Genomic DNA, 26,161 nt, shown 5'->3' on the forward strand with positions numbered 1-26,161 from the left:
ACCCTGAGATCAAGAGTCGCTGGCTCTACTAACTGAGCCAGCCAGGCACCCCACAAAACTTAAGTTTTTAATTCAGTTATTAAAACAATTCAAGGGGCACCCGGGTGGCTCAGTCGGTTAAGCGTCCGGCTTCAGCTCAGGTCAATGTTCTTACGGGTCATGGGTTCGAGCCCCGAGTCGGGCTCTGTGCTGACAGCGAGCTCAGAGCCTGCTGGAGCCTGTTTCCGATTCTGTGCCTCCCTCTCTCTCTGACCCTCCCCTGCTCGCACTGTTTCTCTCGGTCTCTCAAAAATAAATAAAAAAATATTAAAAAACAACAACAACAATTCAAGCACAAATCTTCATTCAAAATATAACTACTGACCTCTTGTTATATGCCTCATCCCTAGAGGCTTTAGGAACATTAATTCATCGCATTTTTACAATGACTCTGTAACTTAGAGAAATATTTATCCCAATTTTAGGGGTGATGCCTGTAAGTCAGCCATTTCTAAAATCTCAGAATGCCTGGAACTCCAATAGTTTAGATCACTCTTAACTTTTGATCATCTGTTTTCCCACATGAAAGAGCTTGTTCTCGTTCTAGAAAAAATAATCCCAAACCATTTGCTCCAAACTTGAAATTCTTGCCTAAAGAAAACTGTGAAAACGCTAAAGGTTAGAGTAGGAAGGAGGGAATGATGGTGCTTGGTGTTTTAACATTTTAGAATGGAAGTAGGATGATGGACATAAGGCAGTAGAAGGAAAACTATAGTATTAAACCATTATCAAGGTATTTTTCAATCCTGTGATTTGGGGCAAAGATACCTTACACAAAAGGACCAATTCTGCCTGTTTTCTGCCCAGTTTTCTTACTTTTCTCCTTCCTTCTTTAAGTTCTCAGGTTTCTGTGTCTTTCCTTTGCTCTTCTTCATTAATTCTTTCATTTTTACACACAACTCTCTCTTCTTATTTCTGTCTTACCATCATTCTTTCTCTTATTTTTCCTCCTATGCCTAAAAAAAGAGAAAAATAGAACAAAATAAACCTTTGTGCTCTCTAAGTGCAATAAAACACAGGGGCAAAAACTGAAGGAAGCAACTGGCTGGTTTCACAATCACGCCTTCTGTCTTTCACCATCATTAAGTCCTTTCGCTACTGTCTTCTTCTTTACTTCCTCCTTTCCAATAAGTCACTTCCTTCTTTTCAGTAAATCACTAAGGCCAAGATTTAAAGGCACTTTACCACATTCTGATACACTACAGCGGTTTAATTTCCTTATCAGTCTAACCCAAATTGATTTCTCATCGATAGAGGTCAACTGCCACCAACTGACCCACTGTGTTCAACAAATAGAAACTCTCAGTAGAACCTGTACTATCATTTATGTCCACCATGGAAATATTAAACAAGCTGGAATGCAGTGATTTCTTTAATTTTTTAAATCACAACACAATTATTAGGATGATGAAAATTTCACAGTTTTTCGGGGAATGAGGATGAGTTTCAGTGGAAGTGAACATGTAGAATCTGACCATCAGGTCTCCAGTAGACTTTTGTCCATTTCAGTGTATTTTGCCTGGATGTGTTAATTAATATACTGTCTACCTTCTTCTCTCTTTTTCTTTAAATTTTATTTTTTACTGTTTTTATTTTATTTGAGAGACAGAGAGATAGCATGAACAGAAGAGGGTCAGAGAGAGAGAGGGAGACACAGAACCCAAAGACAGGCTCCAGGCTCTGAGCTAGCTGTCAGCACAGAGCCTGATGCGGGGCTCGAACCCAGGAACCATGAGACCATGACCTGAGCCGAATCCGGACGCTCAACTGACTGAGCCACCCAGGTGCCCTGTCTACCTTCTACTCAATGTTCTATTTATTAAAAAAAAAAAATAGTGGCATTGTTTTATCTTTTAATGAGGTTATTTTAAATGGGTTTTTCTATTTTAACGCCACTGAATAAACAATTACAGCTGCATGTGTGCCACATTTTATATTTGTCAGAGAAACTTCATAGAACTATCTATTTAATCCTCATTAAAACACCAAACACTTGTTGGGCACTGTGATAAGTGTTGTGGTCCAGATGAAAAGGTCCCACAGATCTTCTCTGAGAAGATGGGGTAGATATTATGGGGGCACATGTAGTAATTCCAGAGAGACTAATGTATTATGGATTTTAATAATGGTATGTACAAGGTACTAAATGAACACTGGCTAACTATTAATTATATTGCTCTCTCATGGCATTTGCCATATTGCATTTTAATTTGATATAGAGTATCAGTCACCTTCTCCCACTAAGTTGTACGAAGACATCTTATGCACCTCTGCCTTCCGTCATCAAACACAGGGCCTTGAACATGATAACCAGTTACCCTTCAATGAATGGATGAATAAAATGGATAGCATCTATACATAGGCATATTGCTATATGGACATTCATTTTATATATTATAAATGTTTATACAACTATACATTGATTTATATGTTATATACTTATATATAAACACATACACATATACATTATTATACATCACACATAATGTATATATAATTATTATGCATGATTATATATGATATATATAACATATATGTTTAAATTAATAATTCCAGAAAAGAAGATCTTTTATGTAATATGGGAAAATAATTGTTTTTTGGCCAAGAAAAGCACTAGCCTTGTGTTAAATCAAAGTCAATATATAATAGATTTCTATATTAGTTTTCAAATCCTGATGATGTAACTGTGATGGTCAAGGTCAGGCTCCTAAGACAGATCAAATTCCCAAATTTCCTTTCACTTTAAGGAGTGAGGAGAGCCTTCAAGCTTTTCTCTCGCTCTTGCTTTTCCTTTCCAACATGACTACAATTCATGCCTCATTAAGATGTGTATATTATCTTCCATCTTCAGCTAGTAAATACTTCTGACTTATTGTGTGCTGCATTCCCATTTTATGTGTATTTTCTTCACCTGCTCACTGCTTTAGGTGCTGGCTGACCACCATCCTAACTAGACTCGATTGTGAACTTGGGGAGGACAAAGGAGGAGCTATTTGCCATAAGGAAGAAGAGATGAACTCAAAAGCTTGCTTTGTCACCTGTAAGTTGCATAGAGAATCCCCAGTCAAGTTTCTAACAAGAACTCACTGCTTTCTTTGATTTTTGATATGTCATATTTGGAGGAATGTTGGGCTTTATGTGGTTTTACTTAAACAAATGCTGACAGCAAGATGAGGATACTATTCCTTTTTGTGAAGACACTGCCTAAAGAGCTCTTGTTGTATGGCTCTTTATCTAAGTATGTAGAAGAAGACATTTCAACCCCAACTTTATTTGTAACAAATCAGCCTAGTTTCAATGTTTGCTTTATTTCTGTTCCTCTGTTTTCCGGCCCTTGGACTCCTAACCTGCACTGATAAACTTCCCTTATTCATAAAGGGGGATCTGCTGTGGGCCTTAATCATGGGGTCAATAGAAGCCCCGTGCCATCTCTGAGTGGGTCTTCTCTGTTGGCTCTGTTAGGATGAGTTTTAGTCATTTTTCACTTGCTTCCGTGGACTGCGTGCCCTATGGGAAAGTGACATCAGCTGCTGACCTCCTTGTTGACCATATGCCTCCACCCATCCCACCGGTTGCCTCTAGTGAGGATCTCTGCTGACTGCCTGCTCCAGGCCTGCCTGCCATAAACCCCTGCTCTCTAGGTCTCAGGCGTCCCCTGTGTCTCCCTTGTCCCTCCTCCTCTGGGCTGGTGTTTTGTTCCAGCCCCACTTCCTAGGCTCAACATACAACAAAATCAGCAGAGCAAAGTGCTGTGAGCTCCAGAATCAGGCAAGAGTGAGGAACAATACTGAAAGCAAAGGATATCATTTTTTAGTGTGTATAAAGTTATTTTTTTCTTTAATTTTAGAGGAGGGTGGAAGAGAGGCGGGGGGGAGGGAGAGAGAGAGAGTGAGAGAGAGAGAGAGAGAGAGAGAGAGAGAGAGAGAGAGAGAGAGAATCCTAAGCAGGCTCCATGCTCAGTGCAGAGGCTGATGCAGGGCTCTGTCCCGTGACCTTGGGATCATGATCTGAGCTGAAATAAAGAGTCAGATGCTCAACCCATTGAGTCACCCAGGCACCCCTAAAATTCTTCACTTCTGTGTCAATGGGAGTTTTTAGACTTTTCTAAAGGAGAGGCTTAGAGATGGGGTCCTCTACCCAATGTTAACATTGGGACAGTTTCTTGCCACAGCTGTAAAGTTGCTGCTTGGCCCTCCTGCAGACCTCTCCTTTGGGAGGGGAAACCTGAGGTTGGTGGTCACCCAGTGCATGCGGGGACACACCTGCAAATTTCAGAGACAGTATGGTTAAACCATAGAAGGAGATTAGCACCAATACCGAACTCCTGACGGGCTTTGGTGAGAAATACTTTGTAACCTGCTCCTGGCCTCCCTTGGGGAACTAAGAGCTTAGCTTGTCTTTCCAGACCAAGCAACGTGTAAGGTCCTCACACCGTGGAACCTTGGTGTTCTATACCATGTGCTAAGCAGCATGTTTCCTATGGCTCTGATGGCTAACTTTCTTGCACTCTTGGTCGATGGGGTTTGGTGTTCACTTCTCTTAGACTTAGGGTGAGTGACTCATCTTGGCTTGCTAGAGAGTTTCCCAGTTTTATTTATTTTATTTATTTATTTTAAATTTTATGTCTTTATTTTATTTTGAGAGACAGAGAGTGAGCGGGGGGAGGGGCAGAGAGAGGGAGACACAGAACCTGAAGCAGGCTCCAGGCTCTGAGCTGTCAGCACAGGTCTTATGACTGTGAGATGTGGGGTGAGGCCTGGACGGTGGATGTTACCTCTCTGAGAGCTGGAATGCCCAGAGGTCAGAGCTCCTTTAGGAGTGTGGCTGTGATATCATATCTTTCTTTACCAGGTTCCCAGTGACCCGTAAACTGGATGTACTTACGTCTGTCCCACAGAACACTTTGGGTGGTTGTTAGTGAGCTGAGGTCCAAGTGTAATAATGTATATTAAAGCTTTTTGTAGGTTATAAGGAACTATTCAGACATAATTATTTTGGGTACAACATGCTTTCCTCATTGAAAGTTCCTGACTCTGAGTACATGTGAATCTCAACTTAGGGAGAGAGAAGGAGCTAATAACATGATTAATTTAATATATTAAACAGTAATTTAATACATTTATTAATAATTTAATATATTAAAGATAATAAATATTAAGTACCTCCTGTTTCCACTGAACATTGTGCTAAGGACATTATATACATCATTGCTTTTAATCCTTCTAATTCTGCGAAATAGTTATTATTATTCTCCATTGCCCCTAAAGTCAATTTCCTTCAGACAAGAGTCCATTCTCTTTTGGTGTAGACTCAGGGCTGATGAAAGCTGGTAAGCCAGTATAATTTACCTGGGCTGGCTCCTGAATGGGTCTGTGATTTTGCTTAACAACCTAAATCCTGTGTGAAGACTGCTAGCTGGTCAACCCTTGGATAGGGTGGGGCCCAACCTGCCATTGGTGGCTCTGCTAAAACCTTGAGGTCTATACAGGTCTAATTTAGAGCTACCTTGAGCCATTTGGCACAATCTAGGATCCCAAAAGGCATAGGAGTGTGGGCTTAACTCCACCGTATTATGTACATATAAAGGCTCATTTATGTTTCCTTGGTAACTAAAACAGTTTCCAGATAAGGTCAACAACATTGTTGTACACACATAATAAAAAATAATTTTCTAAAATATATATTCCACAAAATACATAAAATACACAGCCTATCCTCTTGGTATATTTCATTTAATTTTTATTTGTATATGAGCAAGGTTAAATTTTTATCTCAGCATTCATTTTTATTTCCCATTGGATTAAATGGATTTTTTAAAATGCAGAAGTGAAGTTCATTTCTTACCAGTTCATCCTTTACCTGTTTGATTTATTAGAGTCCCACAGATTGTCCATGATGTATTTGGTATAATAATTAAATCATGATGTTAATCCTGTTTTCCACCTATCAAGAGATGTTGTTTTCTCAGGGCACTTGGATCCCATGTTCAAGGCACCAGTTTGCTCATAGAAGGAACCTGAAGGAAGATGTTTTACTTCATGACAACAGCTAAGTTTGAATTATGTTATCCAAAGAAGAAATTTCTCTCCATTAGTCAAAGTGCCCAGAGTTTTCAAGGAAACCAATTTTCCATCTACTTAAGGACTCTTTGTGTACACATTTGATACCTTTCAGTGAAATTTCTTACCCATATAAAGTAGCAAAAAAAATTACAATATTTCTTCCTAAATGTTGTTAAAACACCTTCTTAGACAAATGGATTATAAGTTTGGGCCAAAACTTTGCTTCAAGCTAGCCACAAGGGATGATACCTTTAAGTGTGCCGATTCAATATTCTCTTTAGGGATTCTACAAGAAAAGTGAATGGTTAATCATTGTTAAACCAGATACAAGAAAAAATCATGTCTGGTTAAAGATTATTAGGCTGGCCAGTCAGCTGGGTGGGTAACCCTGGCTTCCCAGAAGTCCTTAATCTTATTTAGGTCTATCAGAAAATTGCTCAACCATTTTAACAGCAACGCCAATTACATCCCAGAGGAGGTTGTGAATTATATCATGTAAAAAAGTCATGTAAAAAAGTTCTGCCTTAGACCAGGTGTGGGACAATTTTTATTCTCAATGTGAATATAACTTTTGTGACAAAACATTATCATCTGGTTTTTGTTCTAAAATAATTTTTCCCCTTAAAATTTGGTATAAGATGGTAAGCCCTTTTGGAATAAAGCTATTTCTTACCTTAAAAGAACGTTGTAAGATTTGAAAAACATGAAAATTGGACAAATGTAATTTATTTAGAGAAATAGTAAGATTTCATAACAGAAGTAGTGCTAAAGTCAGCTACAAATCTGATTTGAAAACAAGCTAGCAGTGTCTAGCTCTACCTACCAGTTTCTAAGAAGTACATGATAGACCATACCACAGAGGGATGATAATATCCAGACCTTGCGGAATTCTACCAGACTCCAAATGGTTTCTTCAATACCCACACTGCAGGGACTAGGGGCAGGAGGAAACAAAGGGTACCTATAAAAAACACTAGAAAGACTTAACCAATCAATCACAGCATGTAGACCTTATTTGCATCCTGATTCCAACACACTGAAAATAAAATTATGACATTCATGAAGCAGTTGAAAATTTGAACTCTTACTGGCAATATAATGATATTAAGGGATTATTGCTAATCTTTACATTGTGACAACGGTAATGAGTTTATATAGAATCAACTTTAGGGTGTAGACATACACAGGATGTGTCTGGGATTTGCTTCACAGTAAAACAAGAGCAGTGGGTGAGGACAGATGAAATATGATCAGCCTGAGTTGGCAATTATCGAAGCTGGGTGATGGGTGTACAGAAGTTCATCATCCTCTGCCTACTTTTAGCATATGCTGGAAATGCTCCTGAAAAGCTTTTTAACGTTTATTTTTTAGAGATAGAGACAGAGCATGAGTGGGGGAGGGGCAGGGAGAGGGAAAGTCAGAATCTGAAGCAGGACCCAGGCTCTGAACTGTCAGCACAGAGCCCAATGAGGGGCTCGAACCCACCAACTGTGAGATCATGACCTGAGCCGAAGTCAGATGCTTAATTCTACTGAGCCACCCAGGTGCCCCAGAAACTCTCTTTAGTAGAGTGTTTAAATAAAGTGATGCCAACAGGAGTGATTCTCTAAGCTGTTGGTGTTCTCATTGCTCACCTGGCCAAACTCCTAGAGTCCACAGCCAGTAGAGCCCTTTGCACAAAAAAGCAGATGGCAGGGGAGCAATGCCAATTACAGTGAGTGGACAGAACATCATCATACCCTAATATGTCAGTGAAAACCTTTCTGTTAGGGCACAACATACTAGAAGAACAAAATGATGGCTAGACACACAGAAAGGGTTGTCATTCTGTGCATTGTAGTGAAGGGGTAGTGCTCATCTCTCTTCGGTATTGCCTAAATACCTAGTTCCTATTTTTTTAACTTAAGCCCAGAGACAGAACTGTTCTTACTTAGTTTAAAAAATCCTAGGCCTGTTATGGGAAGTAATTGGCATTCTAATCAAATGCTGGACAGATGTTACTGACATGCGGGCCTCTTCTGGAAAGTTGGTTAGTCACCCACCTGCTGACAGTGTGGAGCACACCATCTTCAATCAGGCTTTCATTTATTCACCTTCCTCCAGTCAAAGACAATCAAAGCTCTCTATCAAAGACCTTCAGGCACAAAAGAACAACCTCTGGTGTAGAAGCTGCTGGGGTGGGGCTGGGGGGGGGGCGGGCCGGGGAGGGGCATGGCAGGGGTCCTGGCCTTTTCTCTGCAGGAGGCTGTGGTGCAAGGGGCAGCCGGCCCTAGAATAATGCTGATTTTATGTCGGCCCAGTTGACTCGCAGTGGCCACACTATCACAGGACTCATAGAAAGACATGGTTATTTTAGTTGGCACTAAGACAAAGATATAAATTTAAGTATAAAAGCAAAGCCACTCAAATACATAAGCAGAAATAGCCCCTGCCCTCCCTCCAGCCACTTATTAATCTCTCCTCAAGGCAAAATCCTGAGTCTACCTTCCCAGTAATCTTTGAACCCAGACATTGCCATTTTCAAGGTCACTTTCCACTCCGACATAGGGAGGCATTGAGGAGGGACCTGAATTCAGTCCTTCAGAGGTCTCGCCCAGATTCCATGATACCCTGAAGGTATCTGGGGGTGCCCATGTATCCAGGAAGAACACTAAGGCCTAGCTGGCAAGCTTGCAAAGGGCTCAGTGAGGTCCCTGGCATGTCTGTGTCTAAGTGTATTAGTGTATAACTCTGGGAGGTGGGATGGGCAGAAAGGAGAAATCACCTTTTTTTTTTAATGTTTACTTATTTTTGAGAGAGAGATAGAGATAGATAGAGAGAGAGAGAGAGAGAGAGAGAGAGAGAGAGAGAGAGAGACAGAGCATAAGCAGGGGAGGGGCAGAGAGAGAGGGAGACACAGAATCCAAAGCAGGCTCCAGGCTGAGCTAACAGTACAGAGCCGGATGTGGGCCTCGAACTGTGAGATCATGACCTAAGCCAAAGTCAGATGCTTAACCCAATGCACCACCCAGGCACACCGAAAAATTGCCTTTTAGCTCAAGGCAGCACTGGTCTGGACCCCAGATTAGATTTGTAGGAAGAGCTCCTCAGGACCTCTAGCAAGATCCCCAGGAAGAGTGAAGATGAGGCCGCTAGGTAGTGAGGAGGCAAGGCTGGGTTCTGGCTGACCTTGAAGAGAAGCCAGAGGACCAGTTACAAGCAGTAGGAGCCCCAGACCTTAGTCAGGAAACAGCAACTAGGTGCACAGTGACAAGGTCCTCCACACCAGGGAGCTAGGGGATGTCGTGCTTGGGACTTCTGACCTGTCCTACCACGAGAATGCAAAGTTTGGAGATGACAGCCCAACCCTATGTATATTCATGTATTCAGATGCCTTCTTGGAGAGGAGCCAGGAAGTGGGGTGTAAGACAGAGGAATCACCAAGCACCTTTATTAGAAAGGTGGAACATTAAACCGAGGGACTAAATTGTTGCATTGGACCACGGTTTAGACTAGACTGGACTTGTAGTTATTTTTCTCCTTGCTACTCAGCAGTTGAAAGTTGCTGAAATTGTTCATTTAAAAACACAATTTTCTTTTTACTCATCTAATAAGAAGAGTGAGTAAATTATAACCTCAAAATATGTACGTGATTGTTGATAACCCTTGGCATAGTTAGTTATATTTGAAAGCTTCTGGCCGTTTTGGGACAGTGGAAAGAGGGTGGGCTGTAGCCTCACATAGATCTAGGTTTGGTCCTGGCCCTTGCCTTCTGCTCCCTCCCTGTGGGAACCTCAGTGAGTTATTTAACATCTCTGAGTCACAGTTGTGTGTAAAATGGATTTAATACCGCTGACTAGAGTCTTGGTCTGAAATTAAATGGTGTCTGAATGTAGGGTTGCCCAATGCAGGCTTGTCATGCAGTAAATGCTGGACAAATGTCAATTTTTCTTTTGTTCCCACAGTGAAAACCTTGCACATTGACAACAAACAAATGACAGTTTCCTAGTTAATTTACTCCAATTAACTACCAATAAATTGACCTCAGTGTTTGATGGGATCATCCACATTAAAATATTGACATGTTAAGACATATTTTCTATTTTAATCCAGTTCCAACTATGACCTGTAGGTGTCTCTGTGAATCTTCCTCTGTACCCAGTTATTACTAAAGGTACAGAAGGCAGCTCGGCCATTTGTGTTAATGATTATTTGTAAAGCACAGAGGTTGGTGTCTGCATAACGAGACCACTGGTCACTCTGTCCATTTAACTTCCTTGGTCCCCCACCCCAGGGTGACATGAGACTTTCTGCAGATCCCTTTGCACTGCATCCACTCTTAGCCTTGCGCTGGCAGTGTAACTCAGAGCATGGGACTCGGGGTGGGGCCAAGTCCTTGGGGCCCTTCTGCTGTTTTCTGACCACCTGCTTAAAGCTGCCATGTGTGGCATTGTCCACAGGAAGCTGTTCTTTTGCAACAGATACGATTTGACTTGCATGTTGATTTAGGTAACACCAGCTGAATAAAGGGAGGGCTTCCGCCAAGTCTCCATGTCTGGGACAAAACATTTAGCATTTGTTTCCACTGACCCACGCAACTCCTAGCGCAAGCAATACCCACTGAAAGGAGAGGGAAAGAGGATTTAGTTAATCATTTGCACAATTATTTTAAAATGACATTTCGTACTCCCTGAAAACAGGATTCCTTAGGACCCCATGAAATGGACATAAATACATGCTCCTGATTTGATGGGCCTGGCTGCTCCTGGGCTGTAGTTTATGTAGCATGAGAGGCTTCTAACGACGAATGCAATATGGGGCAGTGGTGGGTGAGCAGACAGGAGAGGCAGCGTCTCCCATCTGTATCCTATTTCATTTTGAAGAAGATGAAATGAAGATTTGCTCTATTTTAGGGTCAGGGCTCTATGCTTTTTTCCTGTCAAATGAGTGAGACAATCTGAGTGGAACTGAGTTTGGCATTTTACTTACTGGATTTTCTCGGCCTCTTTTTGTCATCTCTTCAGTCCCCTGGGGCATTGGACTTCCTGGTCTTCTTGAGCAACCTGAGGGGGTTGTGCGCTGGGCTCCTTTCCTCCTGGAGTCCCAGGACATCTGCTTTGTCCTGCCCTGCTGTCAGTCTCTGCACATGGTAGTGAGTTATGGAGGGATTTGCAGACAAGGAGAATGAGATGGAGTCTGCAGTTCTGCTTGTCTTCAGTGGAGGATGATCTCATCTGCTTGGAGACATGAGTAGAAGCTGTTAACCCCACAGGGTTTTGGGGCTAAGGTACCTGAAGCCAGTCAAGGGATGGAGATGTAAGTTTGATGAAGTAAGAGGATGTGCCGTCTGGCTGTAGCTCTGGAGCCAAGGGAGGGGCAGAGCCTGGAGGCAAGGTCACAGCCCTAGGTGGGTTTGGTTGGGGCTTGCTCTCATAGGCGTCCTGGGTGTGGGCTCCCGTGTGCTCTGGTCTGCTTGGAGGCTCCTGGGTCATGCCTGTTGCCCAGGGCAGTGATCCACAGCACCCCTTTTACTCTCAAAAGGGTCCTGCTTTGGATGATAAATTGCATTGTCAGCCTGCCTGTTCACCTCCCTAGATATTCTGTCCGCATTTCTAAGAGGGTGCTGTGCTTGTCAGTGCAGTAAAACATAGACACAGAACTTTGAAAGGACCAAGAAACTGGTTTAGAATAGGCCAAGAGTGTTCCTTGAGAGGCAGTGGGCTTCCTAGGTCCTACCATACATTCAATTTTAGTCATTATCTAAATTTCTTTTGATCCTTTCTTCTTTCCCTTTGGCTAAAAAGGGTAATTTTGAAAATCAGTACTATACTGTAAATTAGTTTTTTACTAGGCAGCATATTTAATTATTTTCCTATTAATGGGAGCTCGGGTGTTCCTAGTCTATGACCACGACAAACAACACATATACATATATACTTCTAGTTTGCTGTATTTGTTTCCCCATCTGTAAATGAAGAAGTTGTAGGATTGGTGGGGGAATTCAATGAGATAATGCTTATAAAAACACTTAATAGAGTACCTGGTACAGAGTAAGTGTTCAATAAAATTGGCTGTCATAATTATTTAAATATTGATTTCATAAATTATTTTTCCTTCTTTTTTTATTTAAAAAATTTTTTTAATGTTTTATTTATTTTTGAGACAGAGAGATTCAGAGCATGAGCAGGGAGGAGCAGAGAGAGAGGGAGGCACAGAATCGGAAGCAGGCTCCAGGCTCTGAGCTAGCTGTCAGCACAGAGCCCGACACGAGACTCGAAGCCACAAACGTCAGATCTGACCTGAGCTGAAGTCGGAGGCTTAACCGACTGAGCCACCCAGGCGCCCTGATTTTTCCTTCTCTCAGAGAGGTTCATCCCCGGTCCTTCTGACCAGTGGAGGTGGTGACCCTGTGCCCTTTCAAGGTCACAGGCAAAACCGTGGTGTGTCTACATGAATTGCCCTCCTAAAGCTTCACTCAGAACCTCACAGAGGGTTCCCGGTGAGGGCCTCCAAAGTTCATGTGGTCTAGCTCCGCCTCAGTTCCCAATTTCAAAGTGGCTCTGATGATTTATTCATTTCTGCAGGGGACAAAATACATTTGACTGTTGTCACTGTGATGTTAGACTTTTCTCTCATCTCTAAAGTATAAACTTCAAAACATCCACAGAAGTGGCTGGGAGATGTGGGAGGATGGGCATGCTCCCAGCAAAGGCTCCTGGGCAGGAAGAGGCTGAAGGAGCCGGCCTGTCTCTTCTGTGAGGGAGGTTTGCTCGGAGGGACTCCTGTGGAGACCGGGTAGCAAGTGGCAGGGTGAAGAGCTGCCTCAACTTTAATGTTTGGAACATGTGCTTCAGATGTCCTTCCCAGCCGGAAGTTACCGGTATGACAAAAGGACAGCTGTCTGACCTCAAAGGAAGATGACCTGTGTCCCCTTGATATCTCTCTTGCAGTCCAGGACTTCCAAAAGAGCCATCTCTGGATGCAGACTGATTTTCTCTGTGATGCTTTTTTTTTTTTCAAGCTTTGAACAATGTGGCAAAAGATAAAAAAGGAAGCTTTTGTTCCAAATGGACAAGGTTTACTAGAAGAAAAAAAGATCTAAAAAGCTTCTCTGCCACCTGTCCCAGTAAGGTGCAGAAAGGACTCGATTTCCTATGAGAAAGCTTGTCAGATAGAAACTCTGTTTGTCAGAATTTTCTCCCTAGTTCCCATCCCACAGAGGCACATCCCATAGGGCCTCTCCACTGACTGAAACTAGAATGCAACAAGGTCAACCAACTCCAAACAGGGTGGGTAGGCCTGAGAGTTCATGGAGCTAATGAAAACAAAGAGAAGATGCAGATTCTACCCAACAAAGAAACTCAAAATATTTCAGAAGGCAGAGGGAGAAAAAAAGAGGAACAATGATTTAATACTTACTACCACCCATGTTCAATTCTGCCTACGTTCAGAAGACTTACAAAATTAAAAAAAATGAAAATATAGAATGCATTTTAACAAAAACAGATTAGTATGTGGTTACCATAGGCCTACTTAGTGGAAAGCCTCTATCTGTCAGGGCCACAGGAATGACAGATGGCACTGTTTCAGACTGCATGTTGTGTCCCCCTCCACCAAAGACCATACGCTAACATCCTCCTCTGTGATTGTACTAGGAGGTGGGGCTTCAGGGAGGTAATTAAGCCCTGAAGGTGGAGCCGTCATGGATGACATTAGTGCCTTGATTAAGAAGCGATATGAGAGCTTGCTCCCCCTCCTGCCCACCATATGAGGGGACAGCAGCAAGGAGACAAGTCATCAGCAGCCCAGGATGAAGGCTCTCACCAGAGACGGGATTTGCTAGCACGTGATCCTTGACTTCTACCCTCCAGAACTGTGAGGAGTGTTTGTTGTTTCAGCCACCCGGTCTGTAGTCATTCGTTAGAGTAGCCCAAGCTAAGACAGCACAGATGAATTAAATCCACTGACACCCACAACAAAAACTGAATTTTGGCCTTCAGTTTTAATTTTCTTCTCAGCCAAAGACTCTAACAAAAGTAAACCAAACCACTCTGAATTTCAGAAACGTTCTTTTCTATCTCTGTCCTAGTGAGTTATGAAAATGGCTATTGAGAGACACGAGGAAAGGGAGAGGCAACAAGGCTCATCTGACTACATTGTAGGCAGCTGTGGAAAGTGAGGGTGACTCCAGCTCCGTGTGAGAGACAAGGAGCAAGTGGGGCTCTTAGCCTTACCCTGCTTGGTGGGGGCCAGGCACCGGGACAGTTGCAATGTATGCATTTGCACACTATCCTCACAACAGCCCAGTGAAGTAAATATTCATATCTCTATTTTACAGAAGAAACTAGGATTCTAAATATCGTGGTCAAACTCACACATCTAGAAGCGGTGGGACAAATATTTGAACAAAGAAGAACTGATGTACTTGTTGAACAATGAGAAGACCTATTTGCTCTGTAATTGGAACTCACAGATGGTTCTGGAAGGTTCTGCAGAGTGGGAGCCAGAATTGGTGCTCCGGCAAACCAAAGCCCCAGGACCTCTGGCATCATGGAGTAGGAACCCATGAAGGAATTAGCTCTGTTAGGCAGGAAGGAAGCATACGCAGAGAGGAGGAGAGACCAAAGGCTGCTGAGGGAAAGCTGTATGTGCAGGATTCACAACTCCAGGTGCACAAACCCCCCTCCCAGACCCAATAATGAAAACTGCCAGCAATTTTTGTAGAGCTCCCTTTGCGATTCTGCTGTGCAAGAACTGAGTATCCTGAACTAGCATAAAGTAGGATCCTTTTCCTTGCCATTTTACAATGCCACCCTCTAACTGGCCCTTGGTCCTTTCTACTACAGCTTATTATATTTCCTGAGCATAGAAATTCAGCAGTCAATTCAGAAGCAAGATGACAAAGAGAAAAAGAATGCAAAAAAGGAATCTTATCTCCTCTCAGACCAACTAAACTGACATTTTTGCAGATATTTTTGTTCCACACAATCAGAGTTTGCTGAAGGAATGCAAAATCTCTTCTCTTGGATGGTTGCAAAGAGGATATATTGCCACCTGCCAGCAGGACTCTGTCTTTTTGGAACATTCTTCAGAAAATCTAAATTAATCCTTAATGCTTTGGAAATGTGAATTTGTCTTTAAAAATATTTTAAAAAATGCAGTCAGGTGTCAAGTCTGATCTCAAGGTGGGTGCAGAGGGGTAAAGGTGTGCTTACCATCTTGGTGGCACTCAGGCAAAACATTCTCAACAGCTGTAGAGAAACAAAGAAGAGAGGGTTAGGATGGCCATAAGTGAACATAAGCTATTAGTGGTTTTGTCCTTTTTATGGCTTCTATCAATTTAAAAAAATCTTTTCAGGCACAAAACTTTCTTTTCTTGGTAGGATAAAAATACAGCACCTACATTCCAAACAAGGCATTCTAAAAAAGGCAAAAAAAAAAAAAAACCACACATAGTGAAGCACAAACCATTAGAAAATTATCTTTGTCCCTAGACCCATACTTTGTTTTGATGTGATTCGGGGGGTGATTAGGTAGTTTATAAACTTTCTAGATCATTGTTGCGATGGGCTGTGGAACAGAAAACGGTCTCCCCAAGTCAAGGCCAGTACAGGTCTCACAGGTGAAGGAACCTTGAGCTTTAAAAGATGAGAAATCGAGTATAGAGGAGGCTGGTCTGTTCATCCCACCATCCATTGGGAACGGTGGCAAAATACTCATTAGTAAGAGAACTTCAAAAATTTGAATTTTCAAATTTGAAGTGTGATTTCAGGTTTTGGTGTTTCATCAGGTACTTGGTGAATATACCAATGAGGATAAGGGAACATGCACTTACTCAAGATATTATTCATAGAACAGATCCTCGGTGCCAGGCACTGTGCTCAGCACTAAAGATAAGATAGCCCTTGACTTCATGGTTTGCTTTATTCTCTCCAGGCTTCATTCTTTAGGACAATATTCAATTGTATTTTTCAGAACAAGCCGTTCTTGAGTTATGTTCTGTCACTTACAGCCTGATACAGAGCTACTAATAGCTCTGAGGAGACCCTGCCCCAACCATCTATCCAGGAATACATCAGCTTCACCAAGTATCCAAAAATATGATGGAGGTTCCTGTTCAGAGTTCTAAGTCTAGGGTTCATGAGGGGATTTTCCATCCTGAAGAAGAGCGTAAATCTTTTATTTTTAAATTTTTTAAATGTTTTATTTACTTTTTGAGAGACAGAGAGAGACAGGGCGTGAACAAGGGAGGAGCAGAGAGAAAAAGAGACACAGAATGTGAAGCAGGCTCCAGGCTCTGAGCTAGCAGTCAGCACAGAGTCCAGCGTGGGGCTCGAACTCAAACCGCTAAATCATGACCTAAGCTGAAGTCGGACGCATAACTGACTGAGCCACCCAGGCACCCTGAGCTTAAATCTTAATTAGGGCTCCTCTGTGGTTAAAACAAAACAGGATTAAAATCAATATATAAAGTTATCAACATACTTTGATAATTGTACTGTAGAATATAAAATTTATATTAGTCAAATTACTGTTCTCACTCATGGCCTATGAAGTTTATATGTGTATTTCAGAAAAAAAAAGTTTCCTGCCTCTTAAAGCAAAGGGATAGTAAGTAATCAAACCAAAGCATATCTGGAAACTGTGACTGGTGACTCTTAGCTTCCAAAACAAACACGGAGTCAAAGAGGTCAGTGTGATATCTCAACCTGCTATAAAGAAAGTCACATTAATATCTTGGGGAGGGGGGCTGAGTATGGAGGAAGCAGGGTGGGACCGGGGGTTAGGGAGAGCAGCCATCATAGTCCTTCATCAAGTCAGGGGAAACCCAACGGAATTCGGGGCCATGTTTCCAACTTAAAAAGAGATTTGCCTCTTCAGGTTTTCAAGAATGTTGTTTAAGTTGATGGCTTTTTATTTATATCTTGGATTTATGGATCAACTTTCCTCCAGAAGGAGTTTCTGCTAAATTTGAACATAGTTTAGATTTCTTCTTCCTGTCAGATCTCCTACCTCGTAACAGAGCCTTGTTGTCCTGCTGTAATGATGGCATTTGTAACTACATTTGATACATAGATTTTTTGGTGCATATTAATGCATGTTTTTTGGGAGAAAAGAGATTGACAACAATTTTCTGGTGGACACAATATGTTCTTTCTTGTTCTGTAATGTGTTTTTCCATTTGCTCCCTGCTCAGCCTCTTGGGGAAGATTATTTTCCTTTCTCATCACCTGTGTTTCCTTCTCTGCCTTTCTGGCTGCTCATTTCCACCTTGCAAACCTTTAAACAACTCACAAATTCAACCTTCACTGGTCACAATTTTGAAATCACAAAATGGTTTCGTTAGCTCAAAAAATCCTCTTCACTTAAAAAGGAAAAGTAAAAATAAAAAAGGATTAACAGGCACCTGGAAGAGAGCTTTATATCCTGGTAAGAAAGATTAGGCTTTTCTCTAAGGTATCATGGAATTTCATAAAGAAAAGACGCTACAGAACTGGCCAAATTTGTTTCCTCTTATACCTTCAATGTTATTAATAAGATGACCAAAGCCAGTCTAACTATTTATATGTGTTTATTCATGTTTGCAGGCCCAGAGAGAGCTAGCGGGGAGGGGACCTTGCACTGCAGTCACAGGACTCTGCTGTGTGGATGTAGCAACCAGGAAGACCTTTCCTCTGTAATGATTTCCCACTCATCTTTACAGAAGGTAAACTTCCAGGCTTTTAGACTTCTAGAATATTGGAGACTTCTAGAACATTCTGTGGTTGGGCTACCCATCTATAAATTAAATAGCATGCATGTATGCTCATGCTTGGGAGAGAACTGGTCACTGCACTGCCTAATGCTTAACTTTCATTTTCTTTATTAGGTTTCCATGATCTTCTAAGGGCAATGGGTACCTCCCGCAGGGAGCCACTTGCCTTGTGAAAATGTCACTCCTTCCTTCTCCTAGATGGGAAGCCTGGGCCACCTAGGCTCTGCAAGCCATTTGGCACCAAGCCTTCTTATGTCCTCCTGGTAGCAGGTACATCAGGCTAAATGTGCAAGTGGGTCAAATCAGTAGAAGAACAAAGTCCACAGAAGCTGGTTCCTCAATAAAAGGGTTATTGAGTGGGATATATTTTGTCTTTATATCCCTAGTGCCTAGCATAGTGTCTGGCATGGAATCGATATTTAAGAACAGTTAGCTAAATGGTTGAATGAATTTGAATGACTGCTTTAAATGGCATCGCCAATGAAGACAATCGGCTTGACCTACCTGGTTGCAAAGAAAATGGCCTTTTAGGAGGATCCTCGGCCTCATCAATCTATCCATTCAGTTAACAAACACAGGTGAGCACCTGTCACTGAGCACGATTTTGAAATTACCTGGTTCATTTATACTCTCCACCTACCCACCCGGCCAAGAATGTAAGTTCCAAGAGAGCAGGGACATGCCTGTCCTGTCCATGGCTGTTCCTTTAGCTCTTAGAATGGTGCTTAGGGACAGAGAAGAGCCCTCAAAACATGACAGAATTTTCTGCTGGCCAGTATTGTCTGACTTGCAAATGGCTCCAAATCATTCCATGCACTGTAACCAAGCGGTGGCTTGGGGAGGTGGCTCTTGTGTTGGGCTGGGGATCTTCTGTCATGAGCCACATCTTCATCTACTGATGAGTCTGGCTTCCACCCCCATCCAGGTCCCAGCCAACCTTCATCCCATGCCAGCTCATTGGACTGGAACAAGTATACAAATTCTGTAGGTTTTCCATATTTTCTCAAAGTTCAGTTTTTAAGGTATAGAGTCTAGTATTCCTTTGTTTTAGTCACTTCTTTTCTTATCATATTTCAAAAAGTCCATAAAATGCTGGAGTTCAAAGGTGCAACTTCTCCCTAGTAGAAAAATGCTTGAATAATGTCTTTGACAAAACCGTTTTCTCTGTGCTGCTGGGTTAGGATGGGTCTCATAAACCTCCCAGACTTCAGACTCGAAAAGAATAACTTCCAGACTGCAGGCTGCCTGCAAGATTTCCCCAGGCCCCTGGAATGTCCTTTATTTTATAGTTGCTTCCTCAGTCCCAATTACGAACCTACTTTCCATGACAGAGGGGGAGAAGCTAACAGGGAGAAATATATTTGCATAAAACACCAGAGTTTACAAAACTATTTCATATATTATCTTTGTAAAATCTTTGCCATCAAATCATGCAATGTGTGTCATCCCAGTTTTAGAGATGAGGAAACAGAGGCTTACTGAGGTTAAATAGTGCATTGGCCATTAGGTTTAGCTGTTATTTTAACCCAAGTCTCTTAAATATGACCCTCCATGTCCTTCCACTCCTAAGTATGTCATAAATGAGTCTCCAAAGTTTCCTAGGTTTTTTGTTTGTTTGTTTCCTGGTTACTCCCCTGTGGATATTGTGGTTCCCCAAGTTTGTTAAGGGGTTCTCATCTTTAGGCCTCTACATAATGGTGTGCTCTCTGCCTAGAAGAACTTGTCCTTTCCTTTATTAGTTTGTTTAGGTAACTTCTGTTTATCCTCCCAAATCTGAGCGCGAGACATGAGAGCACAAGGCTAAGAGTCAGCCTGGGAGTCACACGGTCTGGGTGCAAATTTGGGTGCTGTCACTTACCCACTGTTAGACCTGGTGTGGTAGCTTAGGCACTCAGTTCTTAGTTTGTCCATCTATATGATGGGAAAAATGTTAATGCTTATCTTCAAGGGCTGGCAAATAAGACATGTAAATACTGCATTGCTTAAAAAGTATTCAGTTTGCTGCTGCCCCTCCAATTTTATTTATTTATTTATTTATTTATTAAAGTCTATTTATTTATGTTGAGACAGAGAAAGAGAGAGACAGCGTGCTCACATGTCCCCATGCATACAAGCATGGGAAGGGTTGAGAGAGAGAGAGACAGAATCCCAAGCAGGCACCATGCAGTCAGCATAGAACCTGATTCGGGGCTTGAACTCATGAACCGTGAGATCATGACCTGAGCCGAGATCAAGTACTGATGCACGCAGGTGCCCCAAATTTAGAATCAGAGTATCAATTCCCCCTACTTCTCCAATATTGCTTCTTGATCATCCTAGGGTTTCCAATAAATCCCCCCTCCACAGAGAGAGGGAAATGGAGAGAAGTGGAGGGTGGAGAGGGAAGAAAGAAAACCATAGAGTAAAGAGAGAAAAACATCAGATACAGAGAAAACCTTGCCAGCTGAAAGGAAAGAAGGAACATTAAAATAAATTTATCGGTGTAGTTCTGGGAAGCGTGGGGGAAAGGAGAAGAGGAAAATAGCTAAGAAGACGCTGTCGGTCCTGGCAGACATGTCCTGGCTCAGAAGGATCTGCTGCGTATCCAGGACGCGGCATAGGGGTCTGGAACCCGACTCAGCAGCTCTGAGGAGAAGGATAGTATGAGAAGAGCTGACTTGGGAAGGAACGAGGGTGACAGGAGCCATCTTTGTATAAATCCAAGTGGCGTTGAGATGTGTTTATGTTTTAAGGAATTAGTGAGGTTTCTTTTTTTTTTTTTTTGAAAAGAAGGACAGCACTTTTTTTATACACTTCTTTTGCTGAGCAACAAGACCCACAAAAGGCATGTGTTCAGCCAGGATGTCAGTTGCTCAGCTTATTAAAATATTAAGTGAAACACTGATGACAATTACATAGCACAAGCCTTTTTGTCTGCCAAAGTGTGCCTTTCAGTGCCTAACAAAGTAGGTCAAAAGTTTGTTTTGTTATTTTATTGTTTCTTTTTATCTTAGACTTTTGATGGAATTTCCTTTTAGTAGGTAAAATGGTTGTCAAGTTTGCTGGAGATAATTTGAGGACAGAGACACTTCAGTGACTTAGATGTCTACTTCTGGATGACAAAGAAAGGCTCCCCGGACTTCTCTCTGGGATGTCATCCCCTCAGTCAACAAAGATTTTTCTGGGCCTCTGTGTCCTGGGTCTCGTGCTGGAAACACAGTACTGAACAAGACAGATACCAACCCCATCCTCATAATGGCCCCCTTAGCTCCTACTCAGGCCTGTTTATCTGGGCAATACCGCATGTTCAAAGCTCTCTCCCAAATACATAAAACATACACCTCTGAAGACTTCCTCTGCCAAATTCTGGTATGAAAAATGAGGGTTGGTAGTCACTGAGGTGTTGATGGGAAAGGACAGTTATGTAAGTTACCTCGTGGTTGACATTTGTATTTGGAATATATAAAAGTATACTCCTGGAACTACACAGAGCTTTAACACACAGGGCTGATTTCTGCAAGGGGGGCTTCAGGCATACACACTTTCATTTATGTGGTACTTCCACGGGCATACCCCTATTGTGATGGTTTTAATATAGAGTTAACATTTACTGAGTGCTTACTAAGTACCAAGAAGTGTGTTCAGCATTTTCAATGAACAAACTCATCTCATCTTTAAATTCTATAAGATGCGAAGAACTGCATGGGATCTGAGATTTTGCCTTGTTGGCAAGCTTCTGAGGGCTGGTAGAAGAAACAAGCCTCCAGGGTCAGAGACAAAGGACTTTACTATTCACAACTCAACCTACAGCATGAATATCAGCATATTTGTATAGTCCTTCTGGCCCTGAATTTCCATCCAGATGCCAGCATACACAGTGCCTTAAGAGGAGCTTAAGCTTAGTAACTTAAACCTTTTATAATAGGCAGTAAGAATGCCCACCCTTTGCTTTGAGGGAGACACTCTTTCTGTGTTCCAAGGCTGTTTGCTATACAAAATCCTCAAGAAGGTAGCCTAGAACAAAGGGCAGTCATAAGATATGTAGCAATATGAGAGACTCATGGAGAACTATGTCCCAAAAATAGACATTGTGAACATCCTCATATTACACGAATGGATCTGAGACTTAGAGAGGTTAAGTGCCTTGCCTAAGGTCACTAAATCAGTACACATGTGACTAGCATTTGAACTAAGTAGTCTGATTCCGGAACACATGCTCTGTATATGTAGTGTTTTAGTTTATGTCACCTGAAAGCTGAATCTGTGGGTAGGTTTAGGAGGTATTTGGGTACATACCAAGAGTGAAACTTGTCTGGATGGCACCTCTTACCTGCTTATTAATTTTCATGTTTTAAACCATTATGCCTTTGAATTGAATCTGATGCATACACAGATGAGAGTTTCGTGTTACTAAAAAGGTTGACCATCTCTACCTTGGTTGAGTTTGGGTAAATTACTTAACCTCTTTGATTCCTTATACAACAGAAATGACAGTACTTTCCATTAGTATTTCTACATAAAATCAAACAAAAACATCCTTTGACCTTACATTTCTATTCTGTTATCACTGAATGTCCTACTTTTCTTTCATAGCGAATATTCCTAAGAATTGTCTCACTGTTGTCCCTACTTTCCCATCTTCCCTTGACCTTACATCAATGTGACTTCTATTCTTACGACTTTCATGAATATTATTTTCACTAAGGTCACCAATGACTGCCTTCTAGCTAAAACCAAAGAACCCTTCTCAGTTATCTCTCAGCAAGTTCCAATATTGTCAACCACTCTCTGCTTGAACCACTCTTTTCCTTTAACATTTATTCATTTTTGAGAGAGAGAGACAGACAGACAGACTGAGTGTGAGTGGGGGCGGGCAGAGAGAGAAGAAGATGCAGAATCTGAAGCAGGCTTCAGGCAGAGCCCAACATGGGGCTTGAACCCATTAACTGTGAGATCAAGACCTGAGCTGAAGTTGGACGCTTAACTGACTGAGCCACCCGGGTGCCCCAAACACTCTTTTCCTTTAGTTTCCAAAAATCTGCCTTTTCCACCTTGTTGCTTCCTTCTCTGTTTCCTGTGGACCCTTCTTCTGTTTGCCCTTTACATGTGTTGTCCCCAGAAGGTTCTATTCTAGACCCTCTCTTTCTCGACAAAGTCTTTTGGATATCTTATGTATTTTCATGTTTTCAACTACCAACTGACCACATATGCTGCTGAATCCTGTATGTTTATCTTTAGGCTATACTCTTTCTGAGATTCAGATCCACACACACAACTGAGTCCCAAATATTTCCACTTGCTTGCCTGACAAGCATATCCCACATGTCCAAATAGGACTCTTTGTCCTTCTGCCCATATTAGTTCTTTTGTATGAATGATGGAGTCTCCATCCATTCAGCGGCTCAAGCCAGAAATCTGGACTTCATCCTTTCCCTTTCCTTTACCCTCATCTCCCATAGCCGACCAACCATGCTTTGTTGAGTGTTTCTTACACCCACCTGTCTTTTCCATGTCACTCGCCATTTTCTGAATCAGACCACCATCATATCTCATCTCAGTTACTTCAACATTCTCCTCGTCAACCTCATCGATCAGGCTTGCTGGTATTCTTCAACTACAACTGAACTGATCACATCATTTGCTTGATTATAATCTTTTAGTAGGTTTACGCTGTCTTCCAGCTCAGGTCCGAGCTATTTACAATGACCCTTTACATGACCCTTTGTGATGTGGACTCTGCTCGCCTCTCCAGCCTCACCTTCCTCTCCTCTCCCTGTTGTGTCTCCTGTACACCCGAGGCTCCACTGAAACAGAGCTCCTTACAGATCCGCAGTGAGCCATGCCCTTTCTCACCCTGGGCCCATGGGCACTTGTTTCCTCTTAGCTGGAAAATTGCGTTCCTAAGTTTTCACTCATCTCTATCTGTATCTCCACCTCCAAAAAGACTTCTCTGACCTACAAACTCCTGCTAAGTGTACTCCCTGTACACTCCCCTCTCTCTTAAACCAATCATCACGTTTGCTACGTTGCATTATAACTGTCTATTTATCAGTATCGCCCACTACAATACCCTCTGTGGAATCAGGGCCCTGTTTATTTCACTGGTATTCCCTGTTCTGAGCAGAGCCTGGCACATGGTAAGAACAGAATCCACATTGTTTACTGAATGGGCAAATGTATGGAAATCACACAATAACTTGTTTAATACGTGCTTCTCTTTAGCCAGAATTAATAATAGAATGCTATAATTTTTTAAGTGCTGGGATTACTATGGGCATTGTCTACACCATTGTTTTCTGTCTTTAGGAGCCCGTGGCTCCACTGCAGGAACTTAGTGGCTCTGGTCATGGAAGGAGGGGAGGGAGGTACGGCAGAATGGTGAGAGACACTCCCTGGGCAGAACTCGGAGTCCCCACCTAGCTTTAACCAGAGCAGCTCAGAATTGTTTTGTTTTATGCACTAGGACAGCATATTATATTTTTTATGGGGGAAAAAATGAAGGAAAAAATGGAACAAAAAGAAGAAAAGCCTTGATATAAGTAGACTATCAAAACGTCTTATTTTAAAGATGGTTCTATAGCTACCTAATGAAACTGTGAAACATTGCTTTAAAAAATAGAATGAAGGCAGGGGTGTCTAGGTGGCTCAGTCAGGTAAACATTCAACTTTGGGTCAGGTCACGATCTCATGGTCCCTGAATTCTGGCCCCACAGGAGGCTCGCTGCTGTAAGCGCAGAGCCTGCTTTGGATCATTTATCCCCGTCTCTCCCTGCTCGTCCCCTGCTCATACTCTCGTTCGGTCTCAAAAATAAACAAACATTAAAAAAATAAAAGATATAACGAAGGCCGATATGGTGATCACGATAGCGCAGGATACACTGGTATTACCAAGAAAGGGTATATCGTCCTCTTAAAATTTCTCCTGAAATGATGGGGTTTTGTATCCATAACTGTACGTCTCCTAAATCAGTTAAATTAAATCATACTACCAACGGACATCTGATTATTAACAAGACTGTGAGAATGTCCTTTATCATTACATTTCTTTCTGTGTATTTCTATTGTTTTAGAAAACTGTACCTGCATACAATAGGACTTTTTGCTGAGCAGACAAGGATGAACATAGATAATCAGACTTTTAAAAATTAAACTAAACCTAGTACTAGTAATTTGCAGCACTAATCCGCTCCCTCGGCTGATGTGTGGAGAGGGACTTTGCACCTTACAGTTCCCTAGTAGAATTCTGCCTACATCTCCATGTCCCACTTGCCTAACACTGGAGCTGGCAAGATGTTAGACAAAACGATTACTGCTGGGAGAGAAGTTTTGGAGATAAATATTTTCTATCATTCATTCAAAAATATTTTTTGAGATTCTGCTGTGTGCCAAGCATCTGCAACATCTTCTAGTGTTTAGAGATACATGAGTAAAAAAAAAATAAGGCTCCTGTTGTTATAAAGCTTATATTGTGATGGGGAGGGGGGAGAGAGAGAGAGAGAGAGAGAGACAGTAAATAAGGAAACAAGTAAACAACATAATTTTGAAAAGCAATGAGCTGTAAGAAGCCAGAAGGATGACAATGTGCTGGTGACTGGCACTCTGGGAGGGTCGGGGCGCGGTGGGACTGCCGAAGCCCCGTGGGCTCAGCTGAGCGGAGCGATGGGAAGGAACCATCCATGTGAGGGAAAAAGGACAGAGCCTTCCAAATGAAGGGGGCAGGGAGAGAAAAGGTCCTCCGGTGCCTTTCCCAGAGGTCCTCTAGTGGCCAGCGCCTGAGGTGGAAGAGAGGTGCCAGGCCTCCTAGGCCTCTTCAAGCTTCAGGGCCATGTAGTTTCTGGCAAGGTCTACAACTGCCCACATATGTAGGAACATCATGGAAAAATGAGTGAAGAAACAAAAAGGAGGAGAGTTACATGAATGAGTTCTTTTAGAGGGAATTATGTGTTTTGGTAAAAAGTCTATCTTTTTACTTAAAGATCTAAAACCAAAATAATCTTAAAAATGAGGGGCGCCTGGGTAGCTTAGTCGGTTAAGGGACCAGACCCACCAACTCTTGGTTTCTGCCCAGGTCAGGATCTCCCCAGTTGGTGAGTCCCTACATCAGGCTCTGCACTTGACAGAGGGGAGCCTGCTTGGGAATCTCTCTCTGTGCGTGCTCTCTCTCAAAATAAATAAAGAAACTTAAAAAAACCCCAAAAACAACAACAAAAAATGCCCTAAATATTATGGGACTTTAATTGGAGCCTGTGCTCACCTCACTCGGTCACTAGAGAGCAGCATTGCCTATCAAATGTGTGAGAAGGAAGGCGCTTCAGACTGCCATTTAGAGGGAGAAAATCAATTCCAC

At 42.1% G+C, this 26,161-nt stretch overlaps 1 long non-coding RNA gene across 1 annotated transcript in view; it reads right to left on the reverse strand.

Moving 5' to 3' along the window:
* Nucleotides 1-285: 285 nt before the first annotated feature.
* The window catches only part of LOC115301861, a 52,168-nt gene continuing 26,292 nt past the window's right edge, over nt 286-26,161 (reverse strand). Inside the window, exons 4-7 of the long non-coding RNA XR_003913328.1 lie at nt 15,296-15,331; nt 11,070-11,314; nt 5,899-6,055; nt 286-995 (exon numbers count right to left, since the gene is read on the reverse strand). This is a non-coding gene — a long non-coding RNA (uncharacterized LOC115301861). The remainder of the gene's footprint in view (nt 996-5,898; nt 6,056-11,069; nt 11,315-15,295; nt 15,332-26,161) is intronic.

The sequence above is a fragment of the Suricata suricatta genome, chromosome 9 (assembly GCF_006229205.1).
Source record: "Suricata suricatta isolate VVHF042 chromosome 9, meerkat_22Aug2017_6uvM2_HiC, whole genome shotgun sequence".
In the NCBI taxonomy this organism is placed as follows: Eukaryota; Metazoa; Chordata; class Mammalia; order Carnivora; family Herpestidae; genus Suricata; species Suricata suricatta.